Here is a 21,216-nt window from a genome sequence, read left to right as displayed (position 1 = left end):
AGCAGCCGGGCGGGTGGGTGAACGAGGGTTAAAACATACAGATTCCTGAAGCCGGCGGTAGAGAGGGATTAAGGCTTCCATTTCCTCCCACGTCATGGGATTACACGACTCGTCATGTGACTAGTCAGGAGTGGTCGTGTAGTCACATGACACGGAAGAAGATGAAAGCCTGAAACCCTCTCTACTGCCAACTTCAGGAATCAGTATGTTTTAACCCTCACTCACCCACCTGCCCTGCTGCTGCATTCTCCCTCACCCACCCGGCTGCTGCACCCTCCCTCACCTGGCAAACAGAGTAAAAACGAATCCGATCGATCAATAATCAGATCCGTTTTACAGATCCGTTTGCCAGTGTGCACTAAGCCATCTGGATCTGGTGAACCAGAGACCAGATCCGTTGTACCGAATCAGTTTGGCTTAAAAAGGCAATGTGAACCAAGCCAAAGACTTTAATACCAAGCCTGCATGCAACAAGTTAAAATAACGTGATCCATTACAACACAGTACTGTGAACAGGGCCATAGAATTGTATGGGCAGTGAGTTTACATGCAGAATTTTTCTGCAATGCAACTGATGATCACTGTGAACAGGGCCTTAAATTAACGAAAGGTCTGTGACAAACATAAGCTGACAGGGTCATCAAAACTTCAGCACCTTAGTAGCTAAGCTGATTTGACTGCCACATCAGGTAAAGACCAGTGTGCCTCCATGATTGTGTTTACTCAGGTATTTTACAGTGAATCACAAATTAAGGAACAGGAAAAGGTATTAATTAACCTTCTTGGTATTGCAGTTGTTTGAAATGTTAATCAATATCTTATTTCTTAGCTAACAACTATTTATAACAACAGACAATATGGCTGCACTCTAAATTCTGAGTATCAGCTAAAGACCAAACAAATGCTGGGAGTAGGTGGTGAGTTTTCTGTGCAAGAAAATAAAAGGTTACAGTGTGAGTATGTAGAAACGCTGTTAGAGATTTACTAAAGTTTTTTTGTGCTGGAAAAAGAGGAGGTGTCACTAGAAAACCGGCTTTATACTCCTTAAAAATTGTCTGCTAACTGGTGGCGAGTAGTCTACAACCCTCACCTAATGCTGGATCCACACCATACAATTTTTTTTAGCAGATTTACCTTCCAGATTGATTATTTCCAGCATGTCCGATCTGAGGATCGATCGATTTTTTGATCGATTTCCATAGAAATGAATGGAAATCGATCAGAAAATCGCTCAAAAAGGCTTGGCTTTAGAGCAGGGGAGTCAAACTCAACCATGTAAGGGGCCAACATCTAAAACACAGTCTAAAACAAGTTGAGGGCCAAATTGTTTATTAAGATATAACATTTATTGAACAGTCTGAAACTTAGTTGCGTACCTATTGCAAACAAGTGGGGGAGGGTTAGCTCCTCCCCTCTTCTGCAGAGTAGCACAGTGGAGCAGTTGAATATTTACCTTCACCACTGCTGCTTTGGCAGAAAAGGATCAAGATGAAATGTAGCTCAAGGCAAGATGCTAGCCTTCCCTTCCCCATAGTCCTTTTGGTAAAGTGAAGTGGTGGTGGGGTTTACTAGCCACACAAGAGTTTGTTTTCCCTCCAAGAGGGAGTCCCATGGTAATTTTGCTGAGGGGTCCCTCCCATAGGTTGTTGCTGCATGCCACCTCAAATTGACAACATTTCAACCAGAAACACTGTAAAAGATATGCTCCTCTGCACGGGAAGGTAGTGTGCTGCTGTTCTTTTAATGCTTACAATAATGCAAATTTGGAGCTGTGGAGGGCCACACAAAATGGCAAGGAGGACCACCTTCGGCCCACAGGCCTTGTGTTTGACACCTGTACTTTAGAGCAACCTAACCTTGCATTATAAGTTATCTTTCACCATCTGTTAAATTACATTTGTCAGAAATAAGGAAATGCATTTATTTGGAGAACTACAATACCACCAAGCTATACCAAACAAGTTAATGCAGCTAGTTTTCAACAGTAAACCAAAATCTGATATACTGTCTGCAAATCTCCCTCTCAGTTTGTATTTTTAATCCTTAGTTATACAATACATTTTTTCTCTTTATAATTAACTTGTAATCCTGGGGCATTTGGGTTAGGAGGTCAAATATAGTTTGGCAATGATTTAACTGGAAATGAGTCATTTCTCTTGAATAAACAAAGACATGTCACTGAATATGACCAAATCAACAAGAGGCTAGAAATATTTTTTAAGTAATAAATTGCTGAAGGCCACATATTTGCTTTGGTAAGATGCACACAGATCACTTTACTGAGCAGTTTACATTTATGATGGAACACAATAGTTCCGGGATTTATTTTATGAGTGTAAGATTCTACCTCTACGGCTAATCTTAAAGTACACCAGTTATGCTTTGAGCGTCTAGACGTAATTGCATGTTATTTTTTCAGTGTTATGGTGTCTGCGTCATAATATGTTAATATGCTTCAGAAATAATTTTTTTGTGTGTATTTTATCTTTATTAAATACTTAAACATGCCGTACTAACATTAGAAATGTTCATACTCTGCATTAAGAACTCTATTTTAATGTTTAAAATATAGAATACCTTATAAGAAATAGACTCTTCTTAGCACAATTAAAGGGAGACTGAAGCAAGAAAAAAAAACTTATGATATAATGAATTGTATGTGTAATACTGATAATAAATAGAACATTATTAGCAAAGAAAATAGTCTCATATTTTAATTTTCAGATATTTAGCTTTTTATTTTAAAACATTGCATAATTCTGTCATATTTGCAATTGCAAGCCACACTCTGTATTCTAAACTGTAAATCAGAGCATAACTAAAGACTCATAATTACATAGTTATTTGGGTTGAAAAAAACGTACGTTCATCAAGTTCAACCAGAACTGCTCCCTCACATATCCCTGTTGATCCAGAGGAAGGCGAAAAACCCTTACAAGGCATGGTCCAATTAGCCCCAAAAGGGAAAAACTCCAGATGGCAATCAGATAAAATCCCTGGATCAACACCACCAGGCATTACCTAGTAATATAGCCATGGATGTCTTTCAATGCCAGGAAAGAATCTAAGCCCCCTTTAAATGAAGATATATATTTGCCATAACTACTTCCTGTAGCAATGCATTCCACATCTTAATCACTCTTACTGTAAAGAATCCTTACCTAAATAAATGGCGAAAACATTTTTCCTCCATGTGCAGATCATGTTCTCTAGTCCTTTGTGAAGGCAAAGGGACAAAAAGCTCATCCGCAGTAAAACTGATCTCAAAATCTGTCTCTGACTGTTTCTTTGAGTTATAAGTGCTCTAGAAAACAGCGACCCAAGTTGAGTCGGAGAACTCAGAGGAGCTCTTTTGCATAGATAACAACTGACGTTTCTTAACACTTCCTCTACTGGAAACAATATTAGAATAAATTATGTGCTACTATTATAAGTTTGCTTCAGTGTCACTTTAACCACTTCACCACTTAGGGGTTTTACCCCTTGAGCACCAGAGTAATTTTCACCTTTCAGCATTCCTTCCATTCATTCGTCTATAACTTTATCATTACTTATCACAATGAAATGAACTATATCTTGTTTTTTCCGCCACCAATTAGGCTTTCTTTAGGTGGGACATTATGCCAAGAATTATTTTATTCTAAATATGTTTTAATGGGAAAATAGGAAAAATGTGGGAAAAAATTCATTATTTTTCAGTTTTCGGCCATTATAGTTTTTAAATAATGCATGCTACTGTAATTAAAACCCATGAAATGTATTTGCCCATTTGTCCCGGTTATAAAACAACTTAAATTATGTCCATATCACAATGTTTGGCGCCAATATTTTATTTGGAAATAAAGGTGCATTTTTTTCAGTTTTGCGTCCATCCCTAATTACAAGCCCATAGTTTATAAAGTAACAGTGTTGTACCCTCCTGACATAAATATTTAAAAAGTTCAGTCCCTAAGGTAACTATTTATGTATTTTTTTTTATTGTAAATTTTTTTATTTTTTTTTTTATTCCAAAAAAAAATAAAAATTGAGGAGTGTGGGAGGTAATGAGTTATTTTTTTGTGTAAAAGTAGTGTATTTGTATGTGGAAAATGCTTTAGGGTGTAATTTTACTATTTGGCCACAAGATGGCCACAGTAACATTTTATTTATGTGACCTGCAAGCGTCCGGAAGGACGCTTGCAGGAAGTACAAAGAGGCTGGGAACTTTTTTTTTCCTTCACAATGATCGCTGCTTCTCGTAGAAGCAGCGGATCATTGCGGGGGCTTAGATCAAGGAACGGGAATGGATTTTCCCGTTCATTGATCTCCGGGCGAGCGGGCGGCAGCGTGCATGCGAGCGAGAGTGCGCACATAAGCGTGCTGGAGCGCGGGCAGCGGCGGGAGCGCGGGAAGTACGGATTTCTCCGTCCCTGGTGGTAAAAGGATGGAAAAAGGGACGGAGAAATGCGTACGGGTGGGGGTAAAGTTGTAAAAGTCATTTAAAAAAAAATACATACAAATGAATTGCTGTCTTTAGAACAGTCAGGCAATAATGTAAAATATTTTATAAGTTTTAATTATTACATAATTATGTTTTTTTCACTTTTTGTTTTTTCATTATTGCTGTAAAAACAAATGCTCAGCTTGTAGATGAATTGGCCTTAAAGGGATACTGTAGGGGGGTCGGGGGAAAATGAGTTGAAGTTCCCTGGGGCTTCTAATGGTCCCCCACAGACATCCTGTGCCTGCGCAGCCACTCACCAATGCTCTGGCCCAGCCTCTGGTTCACTTCTGGAATTTCAGACTTTAAAGTCTGAAAACCACTGCGCCTGCATTGCCGTGTCCTCGCTCCCGCTGATGTCACCAGGAGTTTATAGCACAAGCCCAGTATGGTCTGTGCCTGCACCGTGCGTTCCTGGTGACATCAGGGGAAGCAAGGACACGGCAACGCAGGCGCAGTGGTTTTCAGACTTTAAAGTCTGAAATTCCAGAAGTGAACCAGAAGCGGGGCCAGAGCATCGGTGAGTGGCTGCACGGATACAGGATGCCTGCGGGGGACCATTAGAAGCCCCGGGTAACTTCAACTCATTTTCCCCCGACCCCCCTACAGTATCCCTTTAAAGGAGAACTTGAACATATGCTATATAAAAACATCCACCAGAAATAGAAGTTTTTGCACTTAACCTACCTGGCGTTCTGATTCCCGCGGCCGCGGGAACGTTTTTTGCATATATTTTTTTTTCTTTTTCATGTAGCTAGCCTAGCGCCTAGTTCTGAACGGGATTTCCTGGAGGGCTTCCCCCGTCGCCATGGCGACCCACGTCGTGACGTCATCGACGTCGGCGACATCACAGGGAGACCCGATCCACCCCTCAACGCTGCCTGGCACTGATTGGCCAGGCAGCGCACGGGGTCTCGTCTGGGGGGGCCCTGCATCGCGGCGGGTAGCGGCGGATTGGCAGCGGCGATCGGGTAAGGCACGCAGCAAGCAAAGTGCTTGCTGCGTGTTTTAAAAAAAAAGATTATTCAAATCGGCCCAGCAGGGCCTGAGCGGTGGCCTCCGGCGTCTCTGGATGAGCCTAGCTCATCCAGAACGCTAGGGAGGTTAACCGTTGAACACCATTTTTTCCCTTGAAATACAAAATTGCTGAAAACAGCATTTTGGCGATTGGAAATACCACGTACCACAGAGTGAGTTTCAATGCCCTTTCAAACTGCGGTTTATTTTTATCCACTGTTTTGTTAAAAAAATGTTTAAATAGGCAGAGGGCAGCTTCTATGGTTTTTTAAAGATAACTAAAATGTTTTAGCAGCTGTAATGCAAATAATCTGTATCTGGTTATCTCTCCAGGCTCATTCAAATAAGTGAGCCAGCCAGCTGCCTAGAGAGAAGGTTTGAAACATATGCAGATAATAACTTGTAAAGGAAAAAAAATGAAATAATATAAATTACAGATATTGTTCATTTAAGCACAAAATCCAATGACACTATAGGGAATTCTCCTTTGAAATTGTGACCACACTTTGCAGTAGTTTCCCTATAACGCCCAGATGATAAAGCTGAGCTTACAGATGTCAGTGCATGAGGAAATAGATGAAGGCTGATAGATGTATGTCCTCTTCAATAGAGGCAGTGCTGGAGTCTGCCACAGAAAGGGCAGAGCATCAGGGCAGAGCAGCTAGATCTTTGATTGACTGGAGTAGATGTACTTCAATTAACAATGCAGTGCTGAGGTTCATTCATGTAAACTCATGTGATGATCTATACACCTGATAAAGTACACAATCCCCTCACATGCAGCTCTGAGGATTATGTACAGTGCTCCCCCAGCCTCAACTAAGAAAATATGCAGGTTACTGGAAAAAAGAAGTAAAAAATAGGGGCCTTAAAGAGATATTAACCCCCTTGCCGTTCTGATTCTTTCCAGATTGTAGGGTCTTAAAAGAGGTGCAATTTTTTTCCACTCTTTCAGACCCTAAAACCTGAAAAAAAAATCATTCTGGCAGGGAGATCTGCAGCAGAATAAAAAAATTTACCTTCCTGGGCTCCGGCGCTGCAATTTTCAATTTGTCCACTAGATGGTGCTAATATACATATAAACGAACTCTATTTTTCTCTAAAATAGAGAAGTTCGTTTAAAAAATTAGCCCCGCCCCGATGACGTCACGCCACCAGCACCGCTCCGATTGGCCGTCGGGTCCCCGGAAGAATAACGGGGACATGGGGATCCCGGCAGCCAGGGAAACACCCCACACTGCCGGTGAGAGAGGCTGGAGTCCCGCTGCACAGCGCGATCGCGCGCGGGACTCCACAACTAAAGGTACAGCGCTGCACTCCCTACCCCGACCTGAGCTCGGGATCACCACTAGCAGCTTCTTTTTTCTACCCTGAGCTCAGGTCGGGAAAACCGCCAAGGAGGTTAATATTTTTGCCAAAAGTTACATTTTCAATGTTATATTCCATTCTTACGAAATATAGCAAGGGTTAGGAGGCGCCCAGGATGAATAAAACTTTGCTAAAAGCACAATAAAATAAGAAAATAGGAGGTGGCTTACCTCGCCAATGACACTAAAGGGTTTCATAACAAGAATATTTTTATTTTCACAGGCAACACGTTTTGTGGGTCAGGGCCAGTAAGTTGGATTATCAGTTTCTAAAAATAAGTGTTAGAAAATCACAGCCTTTTCCTAGGCCTGGAAGCTGTACTTTGTGTTTCAATACTGACAGGTTTTATCTCTCCTGATAGCATACTTGCCTCTATGCCAGTTGAGACTCAGCTTGATTTTTAATTTCAAGAGCAAGAAGTGTTTGCTTGCTTGCTGCTCTACACCTGCCCTCCCCCACACACACACACACCCATCTACACCATCCAATGCTTTGTCCGATCCGATTCATGATTCGATTCAATATGAATCAAATTGAATTGAATCATGAATTGGACAGGTCAGATTAAATCGAGTCAATTAATCGAATCAAATTGAATTGGACAAAGAATCGTATGGTGTAGATGGGGCTGATTCTGGCTGATTCTTCCAGCAGCTGATAACAGATGACTCTCTGCACAGACCAGAAGTCTGGTTGCCAGGCAACAATGTAAACACCTATGGAGCCATTATTATAACAGCTGTAACGGCGATTCCTGCCAGCAATGGATTACACCAATGAAAACTAGGTAGGCAGCAGTTATATTTGTGAAATGAAAGTAAAAAAAAAAACACCCCTAACAAATGGATAAGCCTCACAGTCCGTCATCCGTCACTGTTTACATTACATGGTGTATTGATGAAACCATTCATTTTTTTAAAAAAAACGCTTTACACTATTTTAGAAGGATGTTTAATAGTTTATGCATAAATCACTTTTTATTTTGTTCCTCATTCGCGAAAGAGGTCCTTTAAGACGACAAGTGTGTAATATACTTCTGTGTTCCTGAATGTCAGGAGTCAGGAACCTTTTTGGCTGAGAGAGCCATGAACACCACATATTTTAAAATGTAATTCCATGAGTGCCATACAATATGTTTCAAACTGGGACAGTAGGGCTCACGTCCCTGTTGCCATGGTGATGTGAATACAGTTGATCTGACAGGCAGCGGAAGTGTCAGACATGTCAGCTTCTTCAGCTTCTCTTGGGTTTCAGCAACATCAGCAATTTCCCTCGAGAACCAGACAGTAGAAATATAGTCTAACAGCCTGTACAATTAGCTAGCTTACTTGGGGGTTGATTCACTTTTTAGGACGAGATCCTCGCACTTTGGGCCAATAGGCCTCCTGTCAAGTGACAGGCAGCCTATTGGGACAATTAAAGTGCGAGGATCTTGTTCTACAAAGTCACTGGACCTGACAGGGTCCACAGTGGGACAATTGGAGCAGCGGTTCGTTTTGGGGTAGCGCAAGTAAGTTAGTAGTGCATGCTACAGCAGTAGTGTGCACTACTTTGAAAATTTTACTTGCGCTGCCACACTAAGCTGCGCTGCTTGAGCAGTGTAGCTTAGTGAATCAACCCCTACTGATTTGTCTGTGAGCCAGATGTAGCCATCAAAAGAGCCACATCTGGCTCCCGAGCCATAGGTTCCCTACCCCTGCTGTATATACTGCATTGTCTTACGTACAAAGTGTGTCACATGTCATAATACTATCTGTATATTTGTCCGCATTAAGTGTTCACATGGTGTACGGCTGGGAAAAACAGGTGCATGAAAACTGCTGATAGTAGAATATCAGTATATTTATAGATATTCTCTCTCATAAAATATCAGTAATTATTACTGATATCTTACTATAGTGAAATCTATTCCCACTCTCACACAGAACCCTCCCCCGATGCCTAACCCTAACCGTTCCCCCTACACAAACCTGATGCCTAAACCTAAGTGTTCCCCCCTGCTCAAACTCTCTTCTTGAAGCCTATCCTCCCCTTCCCCCCTGCAAAACCTCCCTTACAGGCACCTAACCCAATCCTCCCCCCCCCCCTCCGGCCACAAAAACCCTTACCAATGCCGAAACTAACCGTCCCCTACACACAAAAAATGAAAAAATAAATAAAAAAGTATAATTATCAGGCGCCGTCTGGCACCTGAGTTTTCCTTTTGTCGCCAGCTTGCCGATATTTTCAATAAAAAATCTGTGGATGTGCCCGATTTGCCCCGATACGGTTTGTATATGTACAGTGTATTATTTACTTGTACAGTAACACGGAAGATGATGATGCAATTGAAATTAATAATAAACAATAACTTTAAAAAGTAATCAGCCACCCATGTTGTCATGAAAGTAGCTGCCCCGCGGACTAGTGGTAGGATTTGCCTTGTGTTGATCTAAACATTCCACCCACACAGAGTCTCAATTACTGGTCTATCATTGGCGTTAAATGGCTATTTTAAAAGAGTGAACATCGTCATGGTGACGAATCTTACAGCAGATTGAACAGCTCTTACAAGTTAAACAGAAAATTACTACATCATTTAATTCAATCCTAACAAAAGCATTTGCAAATCAGAGGGAAAACCGCAGGAAAAAAACAAGGCTTATCTAAATATGTAGTGCGCTGATCCCCTTTAGTTTAAATTTAGTTTACTTGGCAGATTAAAGACTTAAAAGAGATTCTAATAAATGAAGCAAACTTCCTTCAAAAATCTTATGAATTAACTTCAGTGTTTGTTCAAATATAACCAGGAATAATTTGATTTGTAATGTATTTCATCTGTTCTTAATCTGTCCTATATTAGGGGGAAAAATGGCTTTCAGACACATTAAACTGGCCTTCCGACACAATAATTATCATGCAAGTGACTGATTTACTTTAAAATAAACATGAAGGGCTGCTAGAGCAGGAATTTCCTGCCCCACGTAATGTGCATAAAAGAAATGAGCATTAGTAATCATTGTCAACAGCTTCTTGTAACTAAGAATTGAATCATTTATCTGTCTCAATGTGCAAATTATTATCATTTTCCATCCCAAATAGAAAGACGAGAAAAATATATGTAGTAAAATAATAGACCGTATGAGTAGAATTCAAAGTATTTTATTTATGTCTAGTAGGTTTCTCTTGTTTTTCTATTTTTTGGGGTTTTTTTTGGATTAGATTGCTTTTAGTTGTAATAATGACACATTCATATTTATTACATGCAACTCTATTAAAATTACATAAATGGAACTAAGAAAGCAGACACACACGCATGTGCAAACAAACATGTACACACACAAAGATGAACGCGCTCAAGCACACACATTACTATTATTATTAATACACAAATATATTTTAAACAATAAAAAGAAACACAGACTAGGATTCATCATCAATCTATTCTATGGGTTTCCTTCTTACTTTTTCAACATTAAATCCCCTTTTTCGTAAGAGAAAGTGCACAAAATAAAATATCCTGTTTACAGTAACTGCTTTGCGAATTTAGCAATCAGAGATGGTCGGAATTGCTGATTTCCAATTCCGCAGAAATTCCACATTCCGCCAATGCGCAATGTATGTGCCAAAAATAATTCCGGGTACAACCCCCGTTGTACTTGGCGAAATAAATGATTCTGATTCTGATTCTGATGCAGATTTCCGCTACCGCTGTATTCCGACGGTGTTCCGATTTCCACGGATTTCCGTTTTCCATGGAAAATTCTGCCTACCGCTTACTGCACTACAAATCCTCATTCTCTGATTGGCTTATTCATTCCGAGTCTTCTGATTGGCTTAAAATGACCGACTAGTATGGTGGAATTCCGCGGAAATTTCCGCTACCGCTTATCGCAATATAAATCCTCAAACTCTGATTGCCTGATTCATCCGGAGTCTTCTGATTGGCTTAAAACTATTGGTTCAATGGATTTCCGCAGAAATTTCCGGTAACACTTACCGCATTACAAATCCTCAGCTTAAAATTACAGATCATCAGTATAGTGGAAATTTCCTCGATTTTTGACGAATTCCAAATTCCGCACACAAATTTACGCGTGCCGCATTCCGATGCAAAAATGATCGGAAATGCGGAAATTTCCATTCCGCGGTAATGGAATGAGCATCCCTATTAGTAATAATAGATTAACTGGTAGGTCCTGCACAATAAAGGTGCCCATACACGCATTGATTTTCCCTGCAGAATAGATTCAGCTGCTGGGAATCAATTCCTCAAAATCTCAGATTGAACAAATTTTGACTTCAACAGAAAATCAATTGATAGTATTGATTGGACAGGATGGAAAATTTAGGTTGATTGGGGGCAGGGCGAGAGCATTGGTGGCCCATATAGTTGCATTGCATTGAACACTGCAGTTCAATCGATTTTCATATTGGAAATTGATGTGCAGTGTATTGTAGGAATCAATTCCTCCTAAATGGATTCTTTTCAGAAAGGAATCTATCATTTTGGAACATTGGGTAGATCTCTCTATATGTCTTAAATCTATGTCCTCACTGTTTCCTTGGTTGTTTCACTCTGACAGCACTGGGATCGCCTACATGTAATAAAGTCTGCTAAAAAAGGGTGCTGGATATTGCCGCTATTAGAATATTGGTAAAATTACTGATATTCTACTATTTAATTCTGATAGTAAAATATCTGTAAAGATTACTGATAATTTACGATCACCTAAACCTACTCTCACACAGAACCATCCCTCTATTGATGCCTAAACCTTAACCGTCCCTTTACCAATGCCTAACCCTTAACCCTACCCTGGTGGTGCCTAACCTTCAGGCCCTCTTTAAACTGCATGCGTTGCCATCTGGATTTTGGCAGCGCAGGAGGCAGACAGACACACACAACATCAGAAAGTGCTTAGACTACACTGATGTTCACCCTGCATGCGTTGCAGACCAGTGCGGTCCGCGCGCATGCTGCACGCATTTTTTAACAAAACTTTCAGTGAATGGGATCAGCCATGCAACGCATACAAATTCAGATGGCGTGCGTTCGTACGCATTGCGTTCTGATCGCACAGCCATCCGCGTTTGATAATGTGAACGGGGCCTTAACCCACTCCCATGGTGCCTAACCTTCAACCCCCAACACACACACAAAGCCGCGATTAGTAGCATCATGACGAAATTTGGGCACCCAGAGGTTTCCACTATGTGATTTTCATATTATGAATTTCAATTGCGAGACTTTTTCAATTATGAATTTCACAAAGATTTTTGTTTTAAGACTCCCGCTATATGATTTTGGTATTAGACTTCCTGTCCACTCCTTTATTCCTTGGAAGTTTCAGCAGGTTTCCTGCTTCTCTGATATTACAGTATATCAATCAGTTGTTTGCATAAACACATGACATGAAATGTACAACAGTGATTGATATTTATCATGTTCATTTGCTTAAAGTATAACTTAGTGCTAACAATATGCCAAAAACGACACCTATTGTGTGTGTGGGGAGTAGTGCAGAGGCCTACCGCACCTCTTTTGCCCCAGCGTCAGCCTCGGATTTCCTGAAAAGCATCCTGTTCCGAAGTCCTGGTTGGTGCATGTGCACTATGCCCGCTTGGTGTACGGCGCACTCCTGGGGGAAGCCATGCCTGATGTGCACGCACTGGACTGGAGGTCAGCGGGAAGCTCGTTCACAAGGCGCCCAAACAGACATACTGCTCAAGCGCAGCATAATATGTCTAGCTCTGAGGGCACCAACCAGGACTTCGGAATGGGCTGCTTTGCAAGAAAAAGAAGGCTGGCGCTGGGAAAAGGGAGGTGCGGTAAGCCTCTGTACTACTTCCTACACAAACAATAGGTGTTATATTTGGCCTATTTTTAGCACTAAGGTATCCTTTAATGACTGTATATCAGCCAGCAGAAAAAAATAACTTCTGATTACAAATCTGATCAATTTGACTACATCGGTCATTGATCAGAAGTGTATACTGAACTGGTATACTGTGTGGCATTTAATTTACCACTCAGACTTGCACTACTTAAAGAGAACCTGTACTGAGTAAAAATATTTCAAATAAACACATGAGGTAACTTCAAATGAAAATTACAGAGTTACCTTGCCATCAGTTCCTCTCAGAAGCTCACCATTTTCTTCTGACAATAATCCCATCCAGTTCTGACAATATTTTGTCAGATCTGAAATATATCAGTTGCTGTCAGTAAAATATCAGTTGCTGTCAGTTATAGCTGAGAGGAAAACGGATGTACCAGGTAATGTCCATGTTTCCCTATGGCTCAAGTGGGCGATGTTACAGTTTAACTGTGTGCTGACCAGAAAGCTGTTATGGGTAATGGCTATTTTCAAAATGGAGGACGGAAAATTCCCTTGATCATAGTGAACAAATAGGACGCAGGACAGGAGAAAGACACTGAGGAATAGACTACATGGAAGGTAAGTATGACTTGTGTATGCCTATTTTGACTTTTATTTTCAGTACAGGTTTTCTTTAAGTTTTGTAATGGGAAGGGAATTAGAAGTGGAAAACCTCTGAAAAATGTTTCACACACTTAAAGGATACCTGAAGTGACATGTGACATGATGAGATAGACATGTGTATGTACAGTGCATAGCACACAAATAACTATGCCTTTCTCCTTTTTTTCTTTCTCTGCCTGAAAGAGTTAAATATCAGGTAAGTAAGTGGCTGATTCAGTCCTGACTGAGACAGGAAGTGACTACAGTGTGACCCACATTGATAAGAAATTCCCCTTTTTATCTCTTTCTTGCTCTCAGAAGCCATTTTCTGCTAGGAAAGTGTTTTATAGTTGGAATTTCTTATCGGTGAGAGTCACACTGCAGTCACTTCCTGTCAGGGCTGAATCAGCCACTTACATACCTGATATTTAACTATTTCAGACAGAGTAAGAAAAAAAGGAGCGCCGCATAGTTATTTGTGTGCTAGGCACTGTACATACCCATGTCTATCTCATCATGTCACATGTCACTTCGGGTATCCTTTAACGTTAAAGCAATATAAACATGATAGGTCTTTGTCACCCAAAATGATCATGAATGATCAGAACTCTCCACAGTTGTCCTTCACCCTTCCCTTTACATAAGACAAAATTGGCTGCTCAACAGAGTCATCTATATATGGGTCGTGGGCAAACTGTCACCAAAAATGATTACATATTGGGCATACATTATCTGAGGTCTGTATAAGTTTATAAGCAATACCACAAAAAGCATTTCAACCTGAGAGGCTGCATAGTGATATTTTAATTAATCATCAGTACTGCTCTTTTGCTTATGAAAAAATGGCAGTTCTCCAGAATAGAACGTCTTGTTATGACAGCATTGTTTTCCTGCAAAAGTGCAATTAAACTGTTCAAACAATTCTGTCTACAAAAATTAGCAGCATTATTGAAAAAGCAGCCAGTTCTGAAACGAGCATGCCAGAAGTGCAATCCAGATATTGATTGTAAAGCAATCTGATCCATGATAAATGAGAGCACATTCAGGGCAGGATTCAGTAACTGATCAATTAGTCTTTCAGAAAAAAAGAAGCAAACTCAATATTTATCTGCAGCAAAAAAAAAAAAAAAAATCTTTGTTTACTTCAGCATTTTAGATCAAGGCTAGCAGATGCTTTAAAAATAACATTTCAATTCTGGAATATGTACAGTGCTAAATTAATATCTGCCACTGGCTGGCTATAGCCACACTTAAAAAAATATATCAATCATAATATGTTTAGTGCAATAGCAAATGTTGTTCATTGAACATCTGAGTTTTTATTTTTTTTTATTATAATATTTTTATTTTAGTCTCCAGCAGCCCATACAACCTTCAAATGATTTATAAGACTGTACATTTGTTACACTTATTTGCATTTACATAATGCATTTATTTAGTAGGGATGGTTGGAAATGCCCTTTTCTGATTCCGCGGGAATTCAGATTTCTGATTTTTCCATTTTCCGATTTTTATTAGTAATTTTTTGCATCAACTAATTAAACAAAAAAAAAACTGGGAAAAACGGAAATCAGAAAAATGGAAATCAGTCTTATGATTGGTCTGAAATGAAAATGTTACATAAAAATTCTGTATTCTCTGATTGGTCCAATGCTTCAGAGTTTTGTGACTGAGCTAAAAATCACCAAGATTTCCGTTTTCCGTGGAATCCCATTCTCCCATTACCATTTTTTTTTTAAGAAATGCGGATTTCCGATTGGTAATGAGGAAATTTAAATTGAGCAGAATTGAGCATCCCCATTATTGAGTGATTGTATTTTGGCAGCACATTATGGGGTACACTAGATAATGTCAATAATGGACCACTATCGTGAGAAACTGTAACATGTAAAATACATGTTTAAATGTGCTAGAAATTACTTTTCTCCTATGTTGCGGTCACTTTCAGTAGGCAGTAAAAATGTAACAGATCTGACAGGTTTTTGACTAACCCATCTCCACATGGGGTATTCTCAGCATTTTGTTTATTCTCTACAAATAAACTTCTTGCAATCTGTACAAATATGCAGGCGGGATTACCTACTTGTTTTCTTACCTTCTTTAAACCTAAACTGAGAAGGGTATGGATTTTTCTTTTTAAAATAATACCAGTTGCCTGACTCTCCTGCTGATCCTGTGTCTCTAATACTTGTAGCCACAGCCCCTCAACAAGCATGCAGATCGGGTGCTCTGACTGAAGTCAGACTGGATTAGCTGCATGCTTCTTTCAGGTCTGTGATTCAGCCAAAGAGATCAGCAAGACTGCCAGGAAACTGGTATTGTTTAAAAGGAAACATCCATATCCCTCTCAGTCTAGGTTCCCTTTAAAGTAAGCCCGAGCCGAAGCTTGGGTTCAAAATAAAATCTTACAGTGAAGAGAGGGAAGCCTCGGGATCCTGTTGAAGCTTCCCTCGCTTGTCTAAAGCCTTCACGTTGAAGAACGCAGTCCCCTCCACTTCCTTATTCATGGCTGCGCTGTACTCACGTAAGCCCGCCCCCTCTAGTGCAGTAGCATGGAGCTTGCGGCTCCGGCTCACTGTGCATGCGCAGGCGGGTTCAGTCAGCTATTGTGTGGCCGTAAATAAGGAAGAGGAGCTGCATGGTCCAGATCTGATTAGCAACAATGCTTTGTTGCTAATCTTCTGGGGGCTGCGCTCAGCGATGGGGAACATTAGAATACAGAGGTAAGCCTCAATAGGATCCTGAGGCTTCCCACTCTTTAGGTAAGTATCTGATTTTGTACCCGAGCATTTTTGTACCCAAATATTTTTCAGGATGGTGGTCCTTTAGCTGTCTCTTAGAGATGCTCAGAATCTAACACCCAACATCTAAACAAACATGCAACATAATCATAACCTGATATCCCTACCATAGATGGTGGCACAACATTTTTAAATGAATTTTCATCTGAAGTGTGTGCAGACGTTAAAGTGAACCTCCAGACTAAAAATCGACTCAGAAACACTGAAACGGCTTAGTGTTTCTTTAACAGTTTTACAGCATCAGAATCAGAATGTTTTTCTTATTCAAACCTCAGCCAAAAATGAGGTTTGAATAAGAAAAACATTCTGATTCTGATGCTGTAAAACAGGGTGGGTAAGAGATTATATTAATTATCTATTTTAATTAAGATAACTAATGTAACTTAATGACTGTGTTTGTTTAGTCTAAAGTTCCTCTTTAAGGGCAATATGGCCAATTAAATTGCCTGTAGCGTGGAACTGTGGGTAGCCCAGGTAACACACAAATAGGAGGGAATGTAAACTTTTTGAAGATATTTTCCTGAGTTGGAATTGAATCTGGAACTCTAGTATTAGGTACCATTCAAATGTTTTAAAATTAGGTTCTTCTGATAAGTAATACTGTATGCTTATGTTTATCATTTTAGTTTAGTTTAATGATATTGGCATGCAGGGTCGACCTTACCATGAAGCCGACGGAATCATGGGACTCAGGATGGCAGACTGTAGGGGCGGCATCAGCTCTACACTTTGTCAGTATCTCACTCTGCTACTTTTGCCTGTCTTACAATGCGCTGAGCTTGCCTGCTGTGAGTCCATATGTTGTCCCAGCCTCTTAATTAATATTCACTGCTAGAGATGTCCCGAACGGTTGGCATGCAAACTTATTGGCGCAAACAATACGGGTTCGAGTTTGCATCGGATCGCGAACTTTATGCCGGTTTGACCCACCCCCTATACTACATAATTGGGCTAAACTTTGACCCTCTACATCACAGTCAGCAGACACATGGCAGCCAATCAGGCTGCACTCCCTCCTGGAGCCCCAATTCCCCCCCCCCCCATATAAGGCAGCAGCGCCGGCCATGTTCTCACTATGTGTTGTTGCAGTATTAGTGAGAAAAGGGAGAGACATTGGATAGGTAGGGAAAGCGATAGTTAGGGGGTCTGTTAGCTTGCTCCTTGCTAATATTTGTTGCTGGAAAAGCACCACCAAAACAGCTCTTTTGAGAGCTAATTTTTTTTTGTGTGGCCCACTGACACTGCATATACAGCCCTGTCTGTCGCAGCTGGCCCTTGCTAATTGCTATACTGTGCCAGGCCCAGCATATTCAGTGCCTAGTGGGACTGCTGCACACTGTTTTAGATACCAGTCCATGCATACCTTTCACTGCACCTGTGTGTGTGACAGCTGCACATTGTATTGTAATAGAAGTCACTGTATACCTTTCACTGCGCCTGTGTATGACAGCATGCAGTTTTATATACCAGTTACTCCAGGTGGATTCCTGAATTTTTAAGGCCGCTGCCAGCAGCGGCCGCTATAATAATTTTTCTGGTGTATGTACATGGCTGCTTAATTTTTGTGGCTGCACTGCGGCTGCAACAACAAAACAAAAGGCGAAGGGGCTTGCGTATCACAATGAAGCAATGACCGGCTATATGAGTGTGTTGGGGGCACACCTGACCCAAAAAGATAATAAGGTCGTTGCTTCATTGTGGACAGACCAAATTCAATCAGCTGGACACTCAGTCACTGTTGTTCTGTCATTGAGCTACCTCAGCCCGACCATATGGGCTTGAAACCCGCCATCGGCTGCACTCTCACCATGGTGCGCACCAGTCCAGCACAGCCCTCACTACACAAACAGCTGTTTGCGGTGCGTTACACAGTGAGTTTAGTCTTTCAGTGTGAAGCAGTACACTAATTACACTACCTGATCCATGTATAGTACACACACAAGATGTTTTAAAGCACTTTAGGCCTCCAATTTAGGAATGCAATGTGATTTCTGCCCTTTAGGGATTATAACCCTGCTGTGCGTCAAATCCGTGTTTTTCCCGGGGACTTTAGGCGTGTATGCCCCCTAAAGGTGTTAGACCCCTTGAAACATCTTTTTCATCACTTTTGTGGCCAGAATTAATGTTAGTAGTTTTAAATGTTTGCCTGCCCATTGAAGTCTATTGCGGTTTGCGTTGATTTGCCGGTTCGCGGACTTTCGCAAGTTCGCATTCACGGTTCGCGAACAAAGAAAAAACAACGCAACATCTTTATTCACTGCACTCTGCTATCCCTGCCTCCTCTTCATGTGCCATTCTGCCACTCTGGTGGCTGCTATTTATGCCGTGTCAGAGGACATGTACATTATGTATGTGAATGTACAGTGTGTGTGTGTGTGCGTGTGCGTCTGTGCGTGTGTAGTGTCAGAACCAGAAATCAGAAAACCTTTATTCTCTGAGTACAGTGGTTGTCATACCCGGAATTAATTGCGGTACACGTGGCATTGGCAAACAGAACAATCAAGACAATTAGCACTACAAAGACACAATAGCAATAGATTTAAGCGAAAAAAATGCATGCAGACATTCCTTAACAGCATTGGAGGACTGTGTTTGGACAAACATAAATTAACATAGGAGTAGTTAGGAGGGTGCTGCGCTCGTGTGGTTCTTGGAGGGTCATGGTGAGCGCAGGAGAGACTTTAATGTGCAGTTAATGGATATTCTGCTGGCGACAGGCATGACAGGGAGGGGCTGGAGTTCAGCCGGAGGACGACCTGGGGAAAGAAGGTGTCCCTGCGCCTGGCAGTTTTAGAGGGAATGGTCCTATAGCGGCGACCTGATAGGAGGAATTTAAAGAGCCGGTTGCCTGGGTGGAAGGGGTCTCATACGATCTTGGTGGCTTTTGGTGTTTTGTGCATGTGTACATTTAAGTGTGATTCCTTATTCTCCTATTCAAGTTTGTGAAATGCTATAGCTACATCCAAACAGCCTAGAATTACAGCCTTTTGCTGTGAGCTATTATTAAAAACTGGAAAAATGGTTTAACAGTATCTGTTTTTTGTTGTTCTGTGCTAGTTATTTCTTATATTATTTTATTATATTCCTTAAAGAGTAACTGTCAGGCTGCAAAAGCTAATTTAAACCTCTATTCTCCTGTTTTAAACAGTTTAGAAGGAAACTAAAAAGGCAATCCTGAAGTTAAAAATCTCTCTTACTTTGAGGTTTGCTGAAAAGCAAGGCTCTGTATTCCCAAGCTCCTAAGGAGGCCGGCAGGATGCATAACAGATACTGCAAAGCATTCTGGGGCTGCTTCTTCTCCCCAGTGCACTCCCTTGGTCCTCCCCTTAATTTCCCTATGCCGCCCTAAGGCTGCTTTCACAGTGGGAAGTTACAGGCTCATGTTACAGCAGCTTGTAACAGCAGCCTAAACTCACAGCACTGAAAAATCAATGGGCTGTTCACAGGGCACATGTTTGGTTAGAGTATACTGCGTGAGTCGCTATTGTTCCTAGCCACCTGGCTAATTAATACTCACTGCACAGTAGTGTTGTCTGGATCATGAACCATTAGGATCTTTGATCCTGATCTTTTTTGTGAGTTCAATCATCAGGAAGCAAGGAAAGGGAGGATATGACATCACAATTGACTTCATACAAGACAGACAAACATGGAACCTGCCATGAGCTGTCAGGAGCATCATTCTCTGCAAATACTATATAAAAATTCTGTGAAATCCAAACGTGGACAGTGAAATGCATATGTAATGTAAGTACAGCCAATATTTAGCTACTGATATATGTGGTTTTTTTCTATCAGACCCTATACCTAACAGCTCCTATTTAAAAACAATCTTGAGTGAGAAGGATATGGAGGCTGCCATATTTATTTCCTTTTTTTTAATACCAGTTGCTAGGCATCCTGTTGATTTTGCTGACTTCAGTAGTGTCTGAATCACACACCTGAAACAAGCATTCAGATAATCTTGTCCGATTTTTTATCAGAAACACCTGATCTGCATGCTTGTTCAGGGTCTATGGCTACAAGTATTAAAGGCAGAGGATCATGGCCATTACAATTAAATTATACACTGAGCTTCACTGTAGCAGTGATTAACATTGTAGTCTATGCAGTGCCCATTTCACCAGCCAGCCACCAGCGCACATATTACCAGAGATGGCGCGAATGGTTTGCCTGGTGGATATTCCGCACCGATAAGAGCTACACGCGCCTGTGGCAGGTAGCGGACACGTAGCGCGTTTGACCCGCCTTCTACACCTCGCCATTTGGCTAAACTTTGAACCTCTACATCACAGTCAGCAGACACAGGGCAGCCAATCATGCTGCACTCACCCACGGATCCCCGCCCCACCTATAAAAACGCTGCAGCGTCGGACATGTTCTCATTCTGCCGATCTTGCTATAGTGAGAGCAGGGAGAGCATGCTGGAGAGCTAGGGAAAGTGTTAATTAGGCTGCTGTTAGCTTGCTCCTCGCACAATTTTGTTGCTGAAACAAAAAGCTCTTTTGAGAGGTGTGTGTGTGTGTGTGTGTGTGTGTGTGTGTGTGTGTGTGTGTGTGTGTGTGTGTGTGTGTGTGTGTGTGTGTGTCAGCTGGACCTAGTTGCTGACTGTACTGTGCCAGCCAGGCCAGCACACTCTGTATTACCATTAAATATCTTTTCACTGCATTTGTGATTTAACTTACTAAAGCATAAATGTCTTTGTGGGTGACACTGCATAGATGGAGCCCACAGACAGTTGCCAGCCAGGCTAGCTGGGATTTGTAGTCCCACACTGGCAGCACACTGTTTTATTCCCATACCATTGCATATCTGTTCACTGCATTTGTGATTTAACTTACTAAAGCATAGCTGTCTTTGTGGGTGACACTGCATACATACATAATTTTTTGGGAGGTGTCTGTGCTGTCCAAGTTGTGGGGAGGCCCCAACTGCGGCAGTACGACCACTTCCTGGAACCTAGTCCTGATGTTAATTGACAGCCAATTTTTTTTTTTTTGGTGGGGGGGGATTTTAAGTCCCCACATCATCAATTAGTGTTCCCCTTTACAAAATAATGATGTTACATGCCTCATATACCCTAAAA

At 41.2% G+C, this 21,216-nt stretch overlaps 1 long non-coding RNA gene across 2 annotated transcripts in view; it reads left to right on the top strand.

Moving 5' to 3' along the window:
- The first annotated feature begins 7,497 nt into the window (after window positions 1-7,497).
- Window positions 7,498-21,216, top strand: part of LOC137538173 (uncharacterized) — a 42,811-nt gene continuing 29,092 nt past the window's right edge. The window contains exon 1 of one of the 2 annotated variants that reach the window (XR_011024698.1): window positions 7,498-7,652. This is a non-coding gene — a long non-coding RNA (uncharacterized lncRNA). The remainder of the gene's footprint in view (window positions 7,653-21,216) is intronic. The other variant, XR_011024697.1, reaches the window with a different exon arrangement.

Source organism: Hyperolius riggenbachi, chromosome 11 (assembly GCF_040937935.1).
Source record: "Hyperolius riggenbachi isolate aHypRig1 chromosome 11, aHypRig1.pri, whole genome shotgun sequence".
Classification (NCBI taxonomy): domain Eukaryota; kingdom Metazoa; phylum Chordata; class Amphibia; order Anura; family Hyperoliidae; genus Hyperolius; species Hyperolius riggenbachi.
This window is presented reverse-complemented; position numbering and strand designations above follow the sequence as displayed.